The following is a 17,269-nucleotide window of genomic DNA, read 5'->3' on the forward strand; positions in this document are numbered from 1 at the left end:
ATCTATATGGTATTATGTGAAGATAGACTTGTGTTTGTCAAAGCTCAAGGTCAAAATTAGGATTTTACAGGTTTTAGAGTTTTGCATCAACTGAAAAGCAGGTGAGCCAAGTATCCGGGTTATATTAACAACTACTGCTTCTGTCCAGTGATTTAGTTTATTATTGAATTGTTCAAAAGAGTAATATTTGAGCCAAATATTTCAACCTAAGTAACTTATACACTGAAAAATGCAGTACTTATAAATCATTAAAAAAAATTCTGAATACCAAATAAATGGTCTGTAAACAAGCATGGTCAGTGCATTTCTTTAAAATAACTACGAACATATTTTTGTAGAACAATTCATTTGATTCATGCAAAATTCTCAGAGCATTTAAAACTATCACAATATTTTCTATTGCTGGAATATTTTAGTGTACTATGAAACAGCAATATTATTCTATCAACACATCAAAGAGGCAATTAATAGAATCGCAAAATCTTTTGTTATTGTGCAGCAGTGATCGTCGAAAGCCAAAAATGAATTTTAATATTTTTCTTTTTGTCATGCTATCAATGTCTGGAGTTATTAAGTAACATCTCTGGTCATTACAATAGAGTTGATTTTCCTCACTTCTCCGCCTGGTATTCAGCTTTTCCCAGGGACAGGAAATAATTATATCAGAGCTTCTGTTCAGATTTACTGGAGTTCCCAAGCGATGCAACTGTGGGAGGCACAGGTCAGAATAACCATTGGAATCAATTGGAAAGGAATATCTGTACCCTCCTGCCTCATTGAAGAGGACTGCGATGGAATGTCTCCCAGTAGAAGGGTGCTCACAAGAAGCCAATAGTAGCTGTCTGTCTCCTAGAACCTTTGAAGACTGATCAAACACTCTGGGTTTAGATTAAGATAGAGAGAAATATTGGTTTGAAGTATTTTCTAATTAACCTGTTCAGAAATTTTATTGCATACTGCTAAAGCAGATGGGATTTGAACCCAGGTCTATCTGGTTTAGAGGTAGGGACACTTCTACTGCACCACAAGAGCCCAAGCATTGGTTTGACACTCCTCAAGGCATCGAAAACACATGGTTTCAGAGGTGAAATCAAAGCTGGAAAGCCCTGCACTCAGAAATTTGGTGCATGTCTGAAGGTCTCTGAGATCTATATTGTATTCACTTAACATGTGATCGAATATACAATAGGAACAAGGAACCTAAGCTATCGTCCATTTATTATCTTACTGGGCTCACTCAAATACATAAAATATCCAATATATCCCCACATTTCTTTAACAATTTTAGTTTCCTCATTATTGCTTTATAATTCAGTTTCTTTAAGAAAAAGAGTGTTAGCCGCAGAATTTGTTTTGAGGGTGACATTAATGACCCTCTCTGATTATTGGTCAGCTGGATAATTCTACTACACAGCAATCTACTGTGACAAAATGCTTTACCTCATGACCCAGCCAAGAACTTGACAAACTCATCAACTAAGTTAAATTGAGTTGGAATGAGATCTGACCAAAATCCTTTTGAATGGAAGTTAAGCTTTAGAACCATCATTCTAAAGTCATGTTATAACTCTCAACTTATGATTAAGTGAAAAATGAATTATTGCTTCAAGGTTTGAGTTTTTTTATTGCCTGCTGTTTGATTTCTGGTTTTGAATTTTCTTTTGACAGAAATTTTGCAAGACCAAAAAATTTGATCTGATCCTAAGAAATTAAATTAATCAAGGAAGTGAAAACAATCAGTCATCTAAAATGTAAACTAAAAGTAGTTAATTTAAACAAACTAAAAGTTGTTGCCTAATACAACATTTCTTATTTCATGTTCCCCTTTTACCTTATTCTGTTCTTAAAAGATATTCTATGGGGGATTAAAAACAATGTTTCAACATAAATGTCTGATGAAAAGCAAATTAAATATGGTCAATGGAAATATGAATCCAGTGCCATTTTTCTCTCCAATTATAAAATACCATTAGTCATCAAAATAAATCTGCAAAGTGTTAATCTCAGTTCTTTGCTGAATTAATTGTACTGTATTGTGATTATTGAAATTCAATATGAATTGTTTTAAATACTGCTAAAGTGGTAAATTAAAACTTTTTTTATCAAACAATGTTTGCATGAATCAATGAATACTAACAATGGATGAACACATCTAACAGCAATTTGTTTTTGTTGTTGCTCATACATTGCCAAATCATTATTTAGCCAATATAATTTTAGGCCTATGATTTGTATAGAGGTGAGCTTTTTAATATAAAAAGGTTGAAAAGAAGGTGATGAAAGCAATTCACAAATAGCATTTTAATCAAAGCATACAGTTTTATAGCAAAACAACTTTCACCAGATTTCATGTAAATAAAATGGGATGTTCGGTTTTTACTCTTCCTGTATTGCCTTTGTTTTAATGCAAAGCTTCTTTATTTTAGTTGACAAGAAGTTGTATGTTGACGAAGGATTCTACAATAATTGTACAATAGCAGCATCCACATGGCTGACGTTTAGGATGTTATACAGGTATGAGTAACCAGAAATAACTGTCAAAAGGTTGTTGGTTTATTGTCTGGCAACCAACACATTTTCAGCTTCAGTTCCTAATACTCATGTACTCATGCTGAGTTGTTTTTTCCTTCATTCCCTTTGGGAGCTTGAACATTTACAATAATTGACTTGTAATTAGAGTGTATTTGTGATCTGCTCCACAGCTAATTGTGCATCGAGGAAAAAAACTGACACCGCTGAAGCCAGCTTGACCCCTGACTTCTGACAGAGCTGCATGGTAAACAATCTGCCAGTGTATTGCCCAGGTGGATTCAGAACGGCAGGTTAATCTCAGCTTTCAACAAAGAGGAACAAAACTTCTTGATGAAGGGACAGATGTGTTTAATTGAGTAATTTTACTGCATTCAGACATGTACTCGGAAACCAAAAGTACAAGAGAAACTCATCAGCAGCTATAGTTCATTGGAGTAATGAAACCAAACACCTGCAAGTGTGGGGAAGCTTGCTTTTTGATGTCCTTTGACTATATTGCAGTTCAGTGTGTTTTTCTTTGCCACAGAAAAGGTATTCTTAAAGGAGAAATAGGACTTTCTTAACAACTGCTCGATGGTTAATACATTACATCATTTTGTTTTGAGAGGAATCTGTGCTGCATCCTACTTAATAATGTTACATATACATAAAGGATGAAAGGGGAAGTGAACGCTTGTATTGCAAACCTAATCTTTGACCATGCTGTAACGAGAATGTGTTAATCAGATATCAAACACTGCTGTCAGTTCCTGAACACCTTGACATCTGCTTTGTCTCACTGCAAAACTAAGTTCCACAACATTTATTTTTAATATCTAAAAAGTCATCTCTAAAATAATTGTCCTGAATGTGTTAAAGGAATGAGTTTTTAAATTAGATTACTACCAAGGGAACAGAAATAATATACATTATGCCCATATTATAAATTGTCAAAATGTCACACAATGACCGAATGAGTTGATATTGACAGTTTAAAATGTTGACTGATATCTATTCTCTGAATAATATTCTAATTATATCCTAAGCTACAGTTCTTAAGATAAATTGTGTAAGTACAGATTAACACAGGTAGATTTCTTTGCAGCAGTTTAAGTGACATTAAATATTTGCAAAGGTTTCATTTGCACAGTGGCTCAGTGGTTAGCATTGCTGCCTTAGGGTCCTGGGTTCAATTCCAGCCTTGGGTGACTGTCTTTGTGGAGTTTGTACATTTTCCTTGTGCCTGCATCGGTTTCCTCCAGGTGCTCTGGTTTTCTCCCACAGTCCAAAAGTGTGCGGGTCAGGTGAATTGGCCATGCTAAATTGCCCATAGTGTTAGGTGAAGGGATAAATGTAGGGGAATGGGTCTGGGTGGGTCACTCTTCGGAGGGTTGGTGTGGACTTGTTGGGCCAAAGGGCCTGTTTCCACACTGTAGGGAATCTAATCTAATCTAAATTCAATAGAGTCTTCTTAAAAGTATTTCAAGCCTTGTTTTGCATTGCCAATAATAACCTGATTTTTGCCTCATTGGCCCTTTCACCTGTGCTTTGGTATATACTGCCTGATTGCTCCCGTCACACAGTGGACTCAGGAGAGTGACATTGAATTTTGTGGTTTTGTTCTGGATAGGCAAAACAGACATTCTTCCTTATACATCTGTTCACATTTGATAGGATTGACATTGTCCAACCAAAGAAAATCACAAGGATAAAGATCAGTTCATAGTTTTATTCATCATACACTTGCAAGAGTAACATGATCTTTTCCCACTTCCACTGTAATTCCAGATTAGTCTCATGTTCTTCTCAAGCATGGTAATGATGCCTTATTGTTGCTCTCCTAGTGGGAAAATTCTTTAAAATATTGTTCCTTATTTTAGAAGCTTGGAATTGAAATTAAAAGGACCAATTGCTGATCTACATCACATTTTATGTGTCTTGACATGGGGTTTCCAGCAGCCTGAGTAATTTAAACATCTGAATCATACTTAATACCAGAGCCAATTACCAGTGTGCAGCATTACAATTGACCTTCCCACAAACAAAGCCAGAATTCTGATCTATAAGCCGACCTGATTGACATGAGCACTAATTTCAAGAATGTAGGACAATTATATCTTATAGATTTAAAGGAATAGGCAACCTACACTTTAGTGGCAGAATATTACATTATGTTCCTGGCCTTCAAACACTGCATATCATCTTGCTTTGTGAAGTTCTATCTTCATATCACATCAATGGGAAAACTTATAAAAGTTTTAACATTTTTCAGCAGGGCCTGTAAGTGGCACACTGACATGATATTTTAGTGTTAAATGAAACAGCATGTTCCAATAACAGGATGTCACCACCAATCCAGAAAGATGCCAACCACACAACTGAGCAATGCATTGAATGAACATCAGTGCTGGTATGATGCCAGGTATGTAGGACATACATCCCAAAGTTTGGCTTATTGAATCACACAGCATGTTCCTTCACTTGTTCATAATAGACTGAGTAAAGACTATACTTAACCAGCCTGCACTTGCAAAATCCAGATCAAAATGTCTACTGTTCAATATCATTTCATGACCAGGCCACAGATGCTAATCAGAATTGACCAACCAATCAGCACCATGTTCTTACATGGTACTTTCGATTTTTGTGATGGTTTAAAATTTAGCATTCTTGCATATGTCCTGGTGGGTGCAAGTTGAAAAGCTTCAGAAACATGTCTCTCTCTTCAACAATATTCACAATGTTATGTGTTGAAACAACAGCTGTTATTTTGCATATTGAAAGTTAACACCAAAGCGAAACCTACAGCTAGTTAAGTCTACATGTAGGAGCGTGTTCTGACTATTTCTGCAATTGTGGAGCAGCTTAAGCTTTTCAAATGTAATTGCCTTAGCCAGCACCCATGTCAGTATAGATCAGTAAAGGAGGTAGATATTAAATGTACAAATACATTTATACTTTTCCAATTTTTAAAATCCTCCTATCTTGCTGGACTGTCTCTCACCCCAACCACTATATGTTTTTCATTCAAAATGTTTTTATGCTATGTGACCAGGTCCACAAGCCTCAGTGTTCAGTCTTTGTAGCTGCACCTCGCAAACCCACACTTTATCATCTCAGTGAGGAGCCTACTGTTTTGTTTGGCAATCCTTATGCCCATCAGCCACTGTCTTCCTATTGCCAGGTCTCTCGCTCACCATCTGCTCCTGTAGTCTGCCTGCCCTGTCTCCTTCTTACCCAGTGCAATATTTCAGTAAAACGTCTGTGACTGACTATTGGTCTGTACAGTAAGCAGCCTGTTACATTTGCATGCACCTAGTTGCAGAGTTATGAAATGGCAGTGCACCATTACTCCTCTGATCAACTGTTGTTCTTCAAACTCGTTCCATGCAGTAGAATTACTATTGTTGCAATTTCCCTTGCAATGAGCATCTTGTATTTTTACAAAGGCACTCCTTCACCAGACCCTAACAAATCTCACCCTGAGCACTATCCCCTTACTCCTTCCTCGGTGAATAGTTTTTCAATTTAATGACTTGCTTTTGGCTCCCACTTTTGTAAAGATTCACTTTCTGGTCATCCCTTCCCTTCCCCGTCTAAGCAGCAGTACGCAGTCCTTGTTTGGAAAAAGTCCATATTATTCTGACTGGCCCTGCACTTAGCAAAAACATAGCCCCTGTCATTAGTGGGATTATGTAAAATGGATACAACATTAGTTATGAGGCATAACATCACAAGAAATGGGAGCAGGAGTAAGTCACTTGGCCTAGCTAGCCTACTGCACTTGCCCTGCACTTAGCAAAAACATAGCCCCTGTCATTAGTGGGATTATGTAAAATTGATACAACATTAGTTATGAGGCATAACATCACAAGAAATGGGAGCAGGAGTAAGTCACTTGGCCTAGCTAGCCTACTGCATCATTCGCCAGGATAACGGCTAAGGGCTGATTGTGCCCTTAACTCCACTTCTCTGCTTGTCTGCCATAGCCCTTAACTCCCTTAATGAAAAATCTGGTTCACTCAACCTTGAATATATTCAGTTTTCATCATCCATTGTTTGTAGGCCCTTAGTTCTAGATTCCACCATGAGAAGAAATTTCCTCCTAGCATCTATCTCCAAAGCTCCCTATGAATTGTAGATGAATCCCTAAGGCCCCCACCCATTCTTCTAAATTCCAATGTTACAGGCCCAATATTATCTTATAAGATAACCACTTCATCCCAGGAATCAACCTAATGAACTTTCACTGAACTGCTCCCAATGTAAGTGTATGCCTCCCCAAGTAGGAAGAAAAAGCTGTGAACAGTATTGCAGAAGCAGTATATAGTTGGAGAAAAACTTCCTTACTTTACACTCCCTTTATCTTCCTAATTACTTGTGCCTGCACACTAACTTTTAGTGACAGATATGTACAAGGACACCCAATTCCCTCTGTAGCATTCTGCAGCCTCTCTATATTTGAAGAACATCCTTCTTTGAAATGCTTCCTGCCAAATCTAATACTTTCCACATATATTCCATTTGTTAAATTTTTTACCTTTCACTTGAGAGACCTAGATTCTTTTGTTGACTGTTTGTATTCTCTTCACAACTAGCTTTTCTACCTAACTTTGCACCATCATTGGAAACTTTGGTTATAATAGAATCTGTCCCTTTATCTAAGTAACTAATATTGATTATAAATTGTTGAGGACCCCGCACTGATCCCTGTGTCACTCCATTTGCAAACTCTCTGCTTTTCTAAACTCTCTGCTTCCTGTTACTTAGACAATCCTCTATCCATGCTAATACACTAGCCCAATACAAAGCACTCTTATCTTGTCTACCTTTTATATGACAAAGTACATCTACTACTGTTACTGCTTCTCCTTTATCCAATGGGTTTGTTTAATCAGCAAAGAACTCTAATATATTTGTCAAACATGAGTTCTCTTTCACAAAACACTGTTGACTCTACCCGACTATAATCTATAGCTATATATCTAATAAGGAAAGAGTGAGTAAAATGAGTGTGGGTCTTCTGGATGGTGAGAATTGGGAATTAATAGTAAACAGTACAGAAGTGGTGGGTGCAATGAAAAAATATTTTGCTTTAGTCTTCATAACCAAAATCCGAGTAATATATGTAAATCAGGAGGTTGAACGAAAGAGGCACCTAGTGAAATTTTAATCACCTGGGAAGTGGTACTCAACAAACGGGTGGAGCTACAGGTTGATAAGTCTCTAGGTCCTGATGAATGCCATCCTCGACTCTTAAAAAAGAAGTGACTAGTGTGTTAATTTTCTAAATTCATTAGGTTTCAGAAAGGTTTTTTTTGGACTGCAATGTAGCAACATATTATTCAAGAAGGGCGAGGGACAGAAAACAGACAACAAGAGGAAGGTATTAGAGAATTGATCAGTAAGGAAGGTATAAATGGACCTTTAGAAAAACTCAAGGTTATGAAGAATCAACATGATTTTGTGGAAGAAAGGTCTTGTTTAACCAATTAATTAGGATTTTTTGAAGGAGTAACATGTGATGTGGATAAAGGGAAGTTTGCAAAAATGCTTGGATTTCCAAAGGCATTTGATAAGGTGTTACATAAAAGGCAAGTAGTATAAGTGCTCATAGTATAGCTGATAATATATTAGCGTGGATAGAGGATTGGCTGACTAACAGAAAACAGAGCAAATAAGTGGGCCTTCTTTGGACTGGCAGAATGTAATAAGAGGGGTACAACATGGATCTATGCTGGTCCCTCAATATTTTGCAATTTATATCAATGATTTAGGTGAGGGTATGAAGTCACTATAGTTAAATTTGCAGAGACACAAAAATAGGTCGGGAAGTATCAAGAATCTGCATTGTGTGAAAATAGGCCATTTGGCCCAACCAGTCTACACTGGCCTCTGAAGAGTATCCCACCCAGACCCATTCCCCTACACTTATTACTCTACATTTCTCCTAATCAATGCACCTAGCCTACATATCCCTGGACACTATGGGCAATTTAGCATGGCCAATTCACCTAACCGGCACATCTTTGGACTGTGGAAGGAAACCAGAGCAACAGAGGAAACCCACACGGACACAGGGAGAGTGTGCAAACTCCACATAGTCGCCCGAGGTTGCAACCAAATCCGGGTCCCTAGCTCTATGAGGCAGCAGTGCTAGCCACTAAGCCAGTGTGTCACCCTGAGTATGTTGTGAAGATAACATAACAAGGATGCAGACTGATAGAGGTTGGTTAAGTGAGTGGACAAAAGTTGGCAGATAGACTATAATGTTAAAGATATAATGTTGATCACTTTGGTAGCAAGAGTAACAAAAGCAGAGTATTATTTAAATGAAGAATTATTGTAGGATTCCATGGTGCAGAAGGAACCTATGTATTCCAATAAGAGAGTCAGAATGCAGGTCCGGCAAATTCTATCCATCATTACAAGAGGAATTGAACATAAGGGTATGTTTCAGTTTTACAGGCAAGAACACACTGCCAACCATTATATACAGTTTTGCTCTCCTTATTTAAGAAAAGATGTAAATGTGTTAGGAGTAGATCAGAGGAGGCTTTCTAGACTGATAAATGAAAAGAATAGGTTGTCTTATGAAGAATAATTGGACAAGCTGGGCTTGTCATCACTGGAGATTAGAAGAGTGATGGGTGATTCAGTTGTATCATACAAGGTCCTGAATAGACTTGACAACTTGGACAAGGAAGTAATTACTTTCTCTTGTAGGTGAGTTCAGAACTAAATGACACTATTTTAAAATTGGGTGGGGGTCACCCTTTTAGGACAGAAATGAGAAGTTTTATATCTCTCAGTGGGTTGTGCCTCAGAGGGCAGTGAAGGTGGTGAGGTCTTTTTCCTGAAGCAGGTTCAAGTATACATGGCCAGCAATTGTTTGGATCATGATAGTTTTCATAAAATGCATTGTTTAGAAAAAATCCTAAGTGTCTTACCTGGATTTTTTTCAGTGATCTCCACCTAACTTGAAATAAATCATTTTTTTCCATAGTCCTTCAAAACACAAGTGTTCATAAATACATTAACAGTGAAGGCTTCGTAGCATGACTGATACATAATAATTGTTCAAAATATGTTTGCCTTTATTGGCCAGTGCATTGAGTATAGGAGTTGGGAGGTTATGTTGAGGCTGCACAGAATATTAGTTAGACCACTTTTTGAATACTGTGTGCAATTGTGGTGTCCATCCTATCGGAAGGATGTTGTGAAACTTGAACGGATTCGGAATTTACAAGGATGTTGCCAGGGTTGGAGGGTTTGTGCTGTAGGGAGAGGCTGAATAGGCTGGGGCTATTTTCCCAGCAGTGTCAGAGGTTTATAAATTCATAAGAGGCATGGAGAGGGTAAATAGATAAGATCTTTTCATCAGGTTGGGGGAGTCCAAAACTAGAAGGGATAGATTTAACTTTTTTATTCAGAGGGTGGTGCGTGATTGGAATGAGCTGCTAGAGGACGTGGTGGAGGTTGGTACAATTACAACATTTAAAAGGCATCTGGATGGGTATATGAATAGGAAGGCTTTAGAGGGATATGGGCCAAGTGCTGGCAAATGGAACTAGATTTATTTCAGATATTTGGTCGGCATGGACAATTTGCACTGAAGAGTCTGTTTCCGTGCTGTACATCTCTATCACTCATAGAATCTATAAAATTTCTACCAGTTACTTGTTTCCCCAACTCCCAGTTTTATTCTGTAAGGAACCAATGCTCACTTCAGTTGCCTCTTTTCCCTCTTTTTATATGTTATAGATGTTTTTACCATCTCTTTGTATGCTTCTTGCTATTTTTCTCTCAGCCTGCTTTCTACTTTTTATTTAATTGTTCTTTGCTGGTTTTTAAACGTCTTCTGGGCTATCATACATCTTTGCAACATTTACTTTCTTCCTTTGAATTTGATACCGTCATTCACTTCCTTAGTTATCCACAAAGAGAGCTTCCTTTTTATTTAATATTTCTTTCTCAATGATATCTATATTTATTGAGATTTATGAAATCTCCTTAAAAGCTTACCACTGTTTACTTATGGTCTTATTTTTCCCATTCTAATTTAGCCAACAATGTTTTCATAGCCTAGTAATTTTCTTCAATTAAGTTAAAAATCACACAACACCAGGTTATAGTCCAACAGGTTTAATTGGAAGCACGAGCTTTCGGCGTGCTGCTCCTTCATCAGGTGGATGTCTAGTGGACAACCACCTGATGAAGGAGCAGTGCTTTGAAAGCTTCTGCTTCCAATTAAACCTGTTGGACTATAACCTGGTGTTGCTGCTTTTTAACTTTGTACACCCTAGTCCAACACCGACATCTCCAAATCACGTCTGTCATCAATTAAGTTTATGAGACTAGTTTTGGTCTCCAGATTTCACACCTTCAAACTGAATGTGAAATTAGACCGGGTTCTAATCACTCTTACCTAAAAGATCCTTTACTATGAGGTTATTCATAGTAGTTAATCCTGTTGCAGCACACATTGACAGGTCTAACACAACCCTGAATAGTTCCAGAACAGTGTTAGAAAAAACTCCCCAAAATGTGATCCATGAACCTATCATTCAGATTATCTTTGCCAAATTTATTCATTCAATTTATATGAAAATTGAAATCTGCTAAGATTATTGAAGCCTGATTATTTACTACTTTATACTCTGCTACAATATAGTAGATGGTCTCCAAATCACTTCTAATTAACATTTTTTTTGCTATTTCTTAACATTACCCAAACCGATTCTTCTGAATCTCCAAATCCAGCTCATTTCTCACTCCTGCACTGATATCATCCTTTGTTTTAAAAAAATGCCATCCTGCTTGCTTTTCCTCTCTTTATGTCCTTCTAAAATGTCAAAATTCAGTGAAAAAAATCCACATGTCAGTCATGGACACTGCATCAGGCCTCTATAATTCTGTCTTACTTATTCTTTTTACTTAAACAACAAATTTATCTATCTTGTTACAGATACTGTGCGCATTCAGAATTTAACTCTATGTTTTTAACATCTCTGGCTTTATCTATTGGTGGTGTCTTATATCTATTCTTTCCACCCACAACATAATTATCATTACCCACATTACTACCCAGCAATATTGCCTTATTGTTTCTCCTTAACCTTCTAAATCTCCCCTCAAATGAACCCTCCCTTTACTATTTAATGTAAAACATTCTCCCAAAGCCCTACTTATGCCCTTTACCCATACTCGAGTCCCACAGTGATTTAGGTGAAGGTTCTCCCAATGATGTAGCTGCCTCTTTCCCTGCTAAAAGTGTCAGATTGAAAATCCATTTCGCCTACACCAAACTTGAAGTCACGCATTCAACTGCCTAATCTTTCTTACCCCATCCCAATTTGCTTGTGGCTCAGGTAATAATCCAGAGATAATTACTTTTGTGGTTTGGCTTTTTAACTTAGTTCTTGGCATCAAAGATGAGTGACTTGAGTCACATGGAGTGACTGGAGAAGCTGGAATTGTGCATTTTAGCTTAGGGACAAGAACTCGATAGAGAAATAAGTAAAAAACTATTTCCAATGGTTGAAAAGTCAGTAACTAGAAGCCAAGCCAAATATTTAAGGATCAAGGAAGTAAGGCGATATAATAAAACATTTTTTTCAAACAACAAGTTGTTATGATGTGGAATGTCTGGAAAGGTGGTGGAAATAAACTCAGTAGTAACATTTGAAACAGTGTTGGAAATTGTTTATAGGAAAAGATATTACAGAACTATGGAACTAATGGATTACTGTTCCAAAGAGCTAGTATAGGAATGATGGGCCAAAAAGCATTCTTCTGTGAATTCTGATTCATTACTAAAACAGTGAATTTCATTTTTTTGGTGCAAAGGCATCAAAACAGCATGAACTTTTGAACTCGATCTGGGGAAACTTTGAGAGCAAAATAGTAATTATATTCAATAGATCGTTTATTTATGCAACTCTAGCAGCTATTTTAATCATTGTGTTTGATGGGAACAAGTTTATTTTTTTGTTTTTCAACCTACAGTAGTTAAGAAAAATACTATTTATTGTCCAGAATCCAGTTAAACAACATTTCACCCAACTACATCCTCCTTACAACGCATACCTCTGACTCATTATGAGAAAGACTGTGGGCGATGTGCTCAAAACCTATTACCTGACAATTACATTTACATGATAGTGGCAGTTATGTAGGCAAAGAAGGCCACCTTTCTTTACTTCTGACAATGTAAAACCTTCTTAGTAAAAATACTGATGCATCAGTCTACCTTATGAACTCAGAACTAAGATCCATTCTTACCAATGACCTAATGGTATGAGGGTGGCACAAACACAACATATGGTCCTTTCATGTGGAAAAATGCTGAATACAGAGTACAAATGGTCACTATGAAAGATGACCAAAAGTTTAAACATGGCAGGGGTCTTTGGATAGATCTTGAGAAGGAAATGCAGGTGAAGAGATTTGCAGGAAACACAGAAAGTGTGCACACCGGTGCAGCAAGTAATCAGGAAGGCTAGCGAAGTGTTGGTCCTTATTACAAGGGCGTTAGAGTGTAAGGATGGGAAATCTTATTCCAACTGTAAAATGTACTGGTGAGATCATATCTGGAGTACTGTGAGTAATTTTGGTTCCCTTATCTAAAGAAAGATATCATTCAATTGGATGCAGTTCAGAAAGGGTTCACTATGATGTTCCCATGTGTGGAGAGATTATCTTACATGAAGAAGGGCTTATGCCCGAAACGTTGATTCTCCTGTTCCTTGGATGCTGCCTGACCTGCTGCGCTTTTCCAGCAACACATTTTCAGCTCTGATCTCCAGCATCTGCAGTCCTCACTTTCTCCTCGAAGATTTTAACCTACTGCGAATCCTCTTACAAGGATGCCTTCCTTGAAGAAGCTCTCTTCCTCCCTCTACAAGGATTTCAGTGAGTCCCTCTCTCACTGCACACCCCAGGTCATCTCCTCTGCACAGAAGCTCTTCAGCCACGTTCTCAAACAGACTTGCTACTATAGCCACATCTCCTTCCTCAGCACCTGCCTACGGAACCGACTGATCCCGCACGGACTCCGGACTACGTTCCGACCAACAAAATTTGGACCCAACCAGGACAACCAGTACCTACAACAAATCCGAAGCCTCCAGCAACAGACCTCTCTCCGGATCCTCCACTCCACCCTTGCAGCCATGCGCCGCTACCTACATTCCCTGCAATTAGATCTACCCCAGCTCAGGACAACACTCTCACAGACCTGCAATTCCTGAAGAAGGGCTTATGCCCGAAATGTCGATTCTCCTGTTCCTTGGATGCTGCCTGACCTGCTGCGCTTTTCCAGCAACACATTTTCAGCATCTGTTGAGAGAAAGCAGAGTTAATGCTTCAGGTCCTGTGACGCTTCTTCGGTTTGGAGATAAAGCCTTGATCAGTGGGGGAATCAAGGATTACGGGGAAAGGGTAGGAAAGAGAGGAGTGTCAGATTAACCATTGGCCTGTTGAATGGTGGAGCAGGCTTGACAGGTTGACTGGCCTACTCCTGTTCCATTTTCTTATGGTCTTATCATGAGTTTAGAGTTTTAGGATGGGAGACTAGTATGAGACAGCTGAATCCTCAGAGATGGCAAAGACCAAGGCTCTGAATAGGTACAAAGATCATAATTTTCATTTTATGATATTAGAGAATTGGGAGCCAATAAAGATGAGAGAAAATAAGACTGAAGAATGAGTGAAACATAATATGGGATGGGTTATGTATAGCAGAAGTTTGAAGAAATGTAGCTTTTGGGAGGTAGAGCTCACCTTAGGGTCACTTATGGCATCAACATTGCAAACCTATTGTTTGGGAATCAGATTGTTTTCAGGAGAGGGAGGGATAATGTTAGATTAGATTCCCTACAGAATGGAAACAGCTCTTTGGCCCAACAAGTCCACACCTACCTTCCAAGGAGTAAACCACCCAGACCCATTCCCCTACCCTATATTTACCACTGACTAGTGCACCTAACACTATGGGCAATTTAGCATGGCCAATTCACCTGACCTGCACGTCTTTGGATTGTGGAAGGAAACCAGAGCACCCAGAGGAAACCCATGCAGACACGAGGAGAATGTGCAAACTCCACACAGACAGTCACCCGATGAGAGAATTGAACCCAGGACCCTGACTCTGTGAGGTGACACTGAGCCACCATGCTGCCCCTAATTGACAGCTAGTGAATAGAGTTTGAACTGGGCACCCAAACAATGGCTTCAGCCTTTTCCAATATTTAATTGGAGAAAATATCTCTTTGAGTAGATACAGATATTGGATAAGCAGTCTGATAATTTAGCAATATTGGAGGAGTTGATAGAGGTAGTGGTAAGGTGGATCTGGGCATCCTCAGTATTAATACAGATGAAAACTAATCCAATATGTTGTCCAGAAGCAGTATTTGGATAAGACATTGAATTCTGCTATGTGAAAAGGGACAATATGCAGGGTTACAGGGAGAATGCCACGGAATGGCGCCAGTTGAATGGTTTGTTTGAAACAGACTGCATAGGCATGATGGGTCAAATGGGCTCTGTTTTCACTATAACAATTTGGTGATTGTGTGCCAAAGGACTAGTCTGGACAGCATTGGAGAAGTGATAAGTAAATGAAGAATAATGTAAAATGTATTATATTTGATACTATGTGCATACACCATTTCCACTTACCCACTGCATTATGTAGACATTATTATTAATTTCTGACAAATTTCATACTTCATTGTTTAACAGCATCATTCAATATGTTTATTGAAAAAAACAAGGGACTAAAATATTGTTTTGCGGTACACAAGGTTTGGAAGATTATCCATTGGTTATGAGAGATTATGTGGAGAAAACATTTAACCTACTTTCCCTGTCTAAGGATCATTGGAAACTGGGCATATGACACAAGTAGAAGGGGAATTTCCTGTGAAGTTTAAACTTTCAACTGGCTGATTCCTTGCTGTTTGGAACCATTGTGAATGTCTCTGATGTTCAGTTAGCGTTGGAAAATTCAGATTAGCTGAGTAACTTTCCTGGATAGTTACCCAGGAAATATTAGACAATTTAAAAAGATCCAACACCTGTGTACTCCATATCTACCTCTCAATCATGTCCTGCAATTACCCACTAACCCCCAATCTGACCTGACTAACCCCTGACCCAACACACACTAACTATACTTGACTTTCTGACTCACCAACAAACCCACCTAATTTATCCACCTTCTCACATACACTACACAATCTCTATCTTATGAAGTGTCAGAGGAGGTGATAGAGGCAGACACAATTGCAACAGTTAAAAGGTCTGGTTGAGTCTATAAACCGGAAGGGTTTAGAGGGATATGGGCCAAATGCTGGCAAATGGGACTAGGTCAGATTGGGATGTCTGCATAACGCAGATGAGTTGGACCAAAGGGTATATTTCCATGCTGTATGGCTCAATGACACTCACCTAATTTCTCAGCCACTTACATTCATTCATTTCTCTACTCACCCATTCATTGACAGTTAATAAATAAACTGGATGTCGAGCACCTACAATACAACATCTCGTGCTATTAAAAGGAGGCATGACTTCTTTAATCACAACCTTTACTCCATTTCATTGGAATTCCCCGTACTGCCTATTGAGAAGATCCTGGAAAAAATATGCAGTAACGTTGAGTTGGAAAGATCTTCAAATGCAGCACTGAACACAGAGATTCAAGCCTATGTTCTATTGATCTGTGAATCCAAACACAGCGCTGGCTCTGTCAATATTGTTAATTTATTCACTATTCATTTACAACTGCAAACGGTGGATGATGTTTTGCCACTGTCTGACTATCATTGAACTGCCCTTCGATAGGTGGGTACTAGGAGTTTTGGAGAGTTACGTTAACTCCGATTTTTCTCCACAGATGCTGAGTTTTTTCAGCAATTTCTGATTTTGTTTCTGATTGCCAGCCTCTGCAGTTCTTTTGTTTTTTTTACTTTTCATGTACAGTATTTTAATTCACATCGCCCCTCTCTCAAATTTTCCTGTTGATTGCTTTGTTGTTTTTTTCTGTCACCTGCTCTACTTATGTTGCACTTTCAAGTATCAGTTAAAGATGAAGAATCAAGTATTTTTACCAATGGTTTGCAACACGCAACAGTTTTACTTTTATAACTGTAAAGAATTGAAGATAAAATACCAGCTTTCACAGTCTGACTGGACAACTCCTAAAAATACACAAAACAAAAATAACAAAAAAAAGTCAGAAATTAAACTATAAAGTGGGATTAGAACTATTCTAATAGAATTATTCTCTTCCATTTAATTGAGATGCTGAATAATGTAGCAGCACATAAGTTAGCGTAAAAGGTAAGTAAGTATAAGAACAAAGCAGAAAAGGTCAAAGTCACCTGCCTTGCATAGGCAGGCCAAATTTATCATGCAAACATGGGCTCAAGGGCCAAGTTATCCCCCAAATTTCTTCTGTGAAGTTGAGTCCCAAATAATAATCCACTGAAGTGAATTACTGTTGTAGCTTGATCACATCTACGTCATTCGACTGCTATAAAATACATGACAACTTTTGTGAACTTTCAAGTAAGAAGGATTAAGCCAGTGACCTGAACAAGTGCAGCTTGCTGAGCTGCTTAATATTTAATAAGTCTCTTCTCAGTTTGGCAATTGCCGAACTTTTTGATATAATTGGAGCTCCCAGATTAGTATACATGTCTGAAAGGGATGCTGATATATGTTCAATAAAGAGAAAATCATCTCTGGC

Source organism: Chiloscyllium plagiosum, unplaced genomic scaffold, assembly GCF_037043375.1.
Source record: "Chiloscyllium plagiosum isolate Xiang-an unplaced genomic scaffold, Cpla_swu_hap1 HiC_scaffold_13, whole genome shotgun sequence".
Taxonomy (NCBI): domain Eukaryota; kingdom Metazoa; phylum Chordata; class Chondrichthyes; order Orectolobiformes; family Hemiscylliidae; genus Chiloscyllium; species Chiloscyllium plagiosum.